Source organism: Montipora foliosa, chromosome 7 (genome assembly GCF_036669935.1).
Source record: "Montipora foliosa isolate CH-2021 chromosome 7, ASM3666993v2, whole genome shotgun sequence".
Lineage (NCBI taxonomy): Eukaryota > Metazoa > Cnidaria > Anthozoa > Scleractinia > Acroporidae > Montipora > Montipora foliosa.
Genome location: NC_090875.1, coordinates 11378192 through 11383191, shown reverse-complemented (window position 1 = coordinate 11383191; position 5000 = coordinate 11378192). Strand labels below are relative to the sequence as shown.

Below are 5000 nucleotides of genomic sequence, written 5' to 3'. Positions count from 1 at the left end.
GTTAATATGAAGAAGTTAAATCAAAATGTTTGAGGGAACTCACTTTATCATCTGTACTAGAATGTTGTTCACCAAGTGGTGGTGAAGATAATCTAGGAATCTTGGGTATTTCAGTATCAAAAAACGTTCTGTTTGATTATTAGCTAAAAAATCAAAGTAGCTCAGATTAACCCATTGACTCCCGGGGGTTCCCCATTGACGAGTAAAATCGTCTGGCATTAGACAGAGTAAAATACTAAGTCTGACCGGTTTGAGTGTCAAAAGGTTAATTAAATTAATTAATGGGGACATAAGTTTTAAGTGTTTGATTAAGGAAAAATAAGTGTGACCCTATCAATGTCTAATCTAATCCCCATGAAAAAATACTGATTTCGACATTTCAAGTGAATGTACATGCAGAATGCATGTCTGATATATAACAATGAATTAATGACAGACATTTTACCTTTAACTTTAATTTGCAATTCATAAAGCCAATAACCCCTCAATAGTACAAATTAGGTAGTAAATACAGAAATATTGGAAATATTCAGTACCATGGACAAAGGCAAACAAGGATACATCATAAGAAGTAAGATAAAAAATAATTTTACTATTTTTTTAAAACATGGTTGAAAATAATTGTGTTTTTAGGTTAGCCAATTATGTTTCAGGCAGGGGTACATTGAAACTTTGAAGAAAAAAACAGCAGAGATTCAATCACAACACTACTGCCATTGCTTGAGGAGCATCTGCATCTAAGAATGCAAGGCTATTTCTTAATTAAAACACCCACATTTTTTGCAAACAATAGAGTACATGTCTGCAGTCATCAGTTATTGGCAGCAGTGTGCACCCTAATTAGATTAGTGCATTTGTCTCTTCATGAAGTACAGATGTGCACATGTCATATCACTATGCATTAATAAAGAACTCCTTAATATGTGGCTGCATGGTATCAACTCTCTGTAGGAGAAATTAAGACCTCTTTTTATTCCCAAAGATGCAACGACAAAAACAGATCTGAGCAGGAATGCAGAACATTATTTTACACATGCCAAGAAAACTACAAAGATGTCATGAGGTAATAGCCATTCTTACAGTACCGGCCCATTCGTTACTTACACATGCATGTGTTATATTAACTAAAGAACTACTTACACCTAGCATAAGAAATGAGATACACAATTTGCTTTCCCCATTAAATCCTCTCCCTCCATCTACTAGCAATAAGATAATCATAGGTTGTGCAATTGAATTAAATACTGCACTTCAAGAAAACACCTAGCAGCCTTTACTAAAATTAGAGTCCTAGTTAGAAGGCATATACTATTGTGTTTAGCACACTCATCTTCCCCCTGGGCAATTTGGATTAAAAGGGTTAATTTTGTATAGGTTTTATCTTCAGGGCCTGTTGGTAGAACGAAAAGTTGAAGAGGGGAGATTGTCAGCTAGTAGTGTAAAATGAATGCAAACATGTGTAATGTTATATGGGTTTTAGGTGAGCTAAATACTCATTTTCTCAAAACTCCACTTGCGATAGGGTCTGTAAGAAGAAAATCGTTACTAATTCTCTCATGCCTGTAAGGCTGCAGTATTTGCTCTCAAATATTAGAATACATTTTATTTGGTTCCTGCTTTGCCGGGTTCCCTTTGGTGAAGACTTTGAAAACTAAGGAAATTAATACACTGAATTTGTAAAATCAATTTAACTACCCGACATGACAACTGTTAGGTAGAAAACCCCACCCTTTACCCTTGGAAAAGGTTTGCGGTTTACTGATTAAGAATGACATCATATTGTCCTCGATCCAGCAATCTAGGGCTTTTTTTATGCTGACCATCATCAGTATAAATCCACTTGAAATGAGAATTGAATTTCTGATAGTAGCAGCATTAGTTTTAAATGAAATCTTCACAGCTGAGCCGCTAAACGAAAATGATAGATTTGTACTAGCAAAATATTCTGCACTTTTGCGTACAGTATAAATTACCCTTGTTGAAGCGGGGCATCTTGGGTTATTTGCAGCGCAGATTCCTTCCCCAACATTTTCGCAACGAGTGTCACCAGATGCAACGTTCACTGCGGTCCGTGGGTCTTCCGTCCATTTGATTTCCATGAAAAATGAAAAATGAAAAAAATGGATTTTGTATTTTTAATGTTTCATTTGTTTTTACCAAGGAACGTTGAGAATAAAATTCCAACAAACACAAACATGAAAATCATGGTTTCTTATTGAATAAAAATTAAAAATGACAATACACATCTTTAATTTTTGTTTGCAAAGGAAGAGAGAAAAATAGAATAGCAGCCAATGGGTTTGAAATCATTCTTTTTCAGAACCTTTCCAATCGGGGTCTAATTCTTTGATTTTTCAAGGAAGGGGCTTTCAAGATGGAGGAAATGATCTATGCAGTAAATATCCGATCAATTTTCAATTTTCCTCTGTCGGTGATCAAATAAAAATGAAAAATTGACAAACTCTTCTGCACCATGGGACGGACAAGTCGAGACCTCAACTAACAGGGCTGCGGTTGGGAGAAGTCACGCAACCCTTGGAGGGGAGGGGAGTTGAGTTATGGCGGCTACAAGGTTTCGCCTTTAATCTTTACTAGGAGTCATATTTTTATTTCCTCGCCACAAATGTGAAAGCTATGTGGTTCCCTGCATATTCAGACGTTTTCAACGACTTGGACCTCCACTAGGCTGCCTTTTTAAAGGCCAAAAATTCACATGCGCCAGGTACGTGATATTTGCATTTGCTCGAAGTAGTATTTGTATGAATCGAAATACATCAAGGAAAGGAACTTTTCCAGAATGAGACGACAACAAAAAGTTTGAAATCGCAGGAAAATTAACGCTACCGAGGCGAAATTATGGTTTGCAGTCAAGTTTGCCCCTTGAATAAGCTTATAAAAAAACACAACGATACAGGTAAATCAGCACTCTTTCTTTCCAAACTCGTGGGTTTTTATTTTTCATTTGTTCTCAAGAATACATTTTCATATGTATAAAGCTGTTCAAAGCACTGAATTCAAACAAACCATGGATCACACCCTCACAAGCTAAGCTGGTAAAATTATAATTGTGTCATATATATTTTCCTTTCATCCTATAGGAAAAACCTGAGCAGTACTCAATAATAAGGGATGTGATTTCACGGAGGATACAGTGAAACATGAGGTAAAGTCAAACAACTGGCTGAAATTTGCACCTATGAGCAATACTCATAAGTGAGGTCTCGGAATAACTTAATTGCATTTTGAAACAATGTTGGATTTCCATTTACTACATTTTGAAACACAGTGAGAAAATCAGGAAAATGTGAATGGAAGTGTTTCCTTCTTGCTGAATTTTGGCATCCGATCCATCACAAGACAATGGGTCTATACCAAATTCTGGCCAGGTTGTCAATTGCCCCCCACTTCCTTCAAATAACTGAACAGCCACCGCTGTTGTTGGAACAACATCTGGTGTCACCTTAACTGTCTTGTCAATAGCTGCTTGCATATTGTTTGGATGTACTCTCTGTTCTATTATAATGCAGAGAGAATATGAACATACTTGTAGCTAGTAATTTAAGAACCTGGTTATAGAGTGATTTTACTTCACCCGTGAAACAGAGAATTTAAAAATGAGACAAGAGGTACTTACCTTGAAGTGTAATTGTAATTCTCTGAAGATGCATGTAGTATTATGGGATAAATTTGCATTCCTTTGTAATGCTAATGTCAGCAGCCACACTTCAAAGCATGTTATTATTATGCAAATGAGTTGAGTATAAATGGCTCATGCAAGGCAAGTAAGCCATTCTTCGTGTGCCAAGTGTATGGCGACGGTCCAACAATAAATGGGTGGGTAAAAAGTCTCACAGACAGGTTATGCAAATTTATCCTATTTATCATATTCTCTCTGCATTATAATAGAACAGAGAGTACATCCAAACAATATGCAAGCAGCTATTGACAAGACAGTTAAGGTGACACCAGATGTTGTTCCAACAACAGCGGTGGCTGTTCAGTTATTTGAAAGAAGTGGGGGGGCAATTGACAACCTGGCCAGAATTTGGTATAGACCCATTGTCTTGTGATGGATCGGATGCGAAAGTTCAGCAAGAAGGAAACACTTCCATTCACATTTTCCTGATTTTCTCACTGTGTTTAAAAATGTAGTAAATGGAAATCCAACATTGTTTCAAAATGCAATTCAGTTATTCCGAGACCTCACTTATGAGTATTGCTCATAGGTGCAAATTTCAGCCAGTTGTTTGACTTTACCTCATGTTTCACTGTATCCTCCGTGAAATCACATCCCTTATTATTGAGTACTGCTCAGGTTTTTCCTATAGGATGAAAGGAAAATATATATGACACAATTATAATTTTACCAGCTTAGCTTGTGAGGGTGTGATCCATGGTTTGTTTGAATTCAGTGCTTTGAACAGCTTTATACATATGAAAATGTATTCTTGAGAACAAATGAAAAATAAAAACCCACGAGTTTGGAAAGAAAGAGTGCTGATTTACCTGTATCGTTGTGTTTTTTTATAAGCTTATTCAAGGGGCAAACTTGACTGCAAACCATAATTTCGCCTCGGTAGCGTTAATTTTCCTGCGATTTCAAACTTTTTGTTGTCGTCTCATTCTGGAAAAGTTCCTTTACTTGATGTATTTCGATTCATACAAATACTACTTCGAGCAAATGCAAATATCACGTACCTGGCGCATGTGAATTTTTGGCCTTTAAAAAGGCAGCCTAGTGGAGGTCCAAGTCGTTGAAAACGTCTGAATATGCAGGGAACCACATAGCTTTCACATTTGTGGCGAGGAAATAAAAATATGACTCCTAGTAAAGATTAAAGGCGAAACCTTGTAGCCGCCATAACTCAACTCCCCTCCCCTCCAAGGGTTGCGTGACTTCTCCCAACCGCAGCCCTGTTAGTTGAGGTCTCGACCTGTCCGTCCCACGGTGGGGAAGAGTTTGTCAATTTTTCATTTTTATTTGATCATCGACAGAGGAA

At 37.0% G+C, this 5000-nt stretch overlaps 1 long non-coding RNA gene across 1 annotated transcript in view; it reads left to right on the top strand.

The window, feature by feature from the left end:
- LOC138010464 (uncharacterized) overlaps positions 1 to 5000 on the top strand; it is a 7024-nt gene that overhangs the window by 802 nt on the left and 1222 nt on the right. The window contains exon 2 of the long non-coding RNA XR_011124475.1: positions 983 to 1063. This is a non-coding gene — a long non-coding RNA (uncharacterized lncRNA). The remainder of the gene's footprint in view (positions 1 to 982; positions 1064 to 5000) is intronic.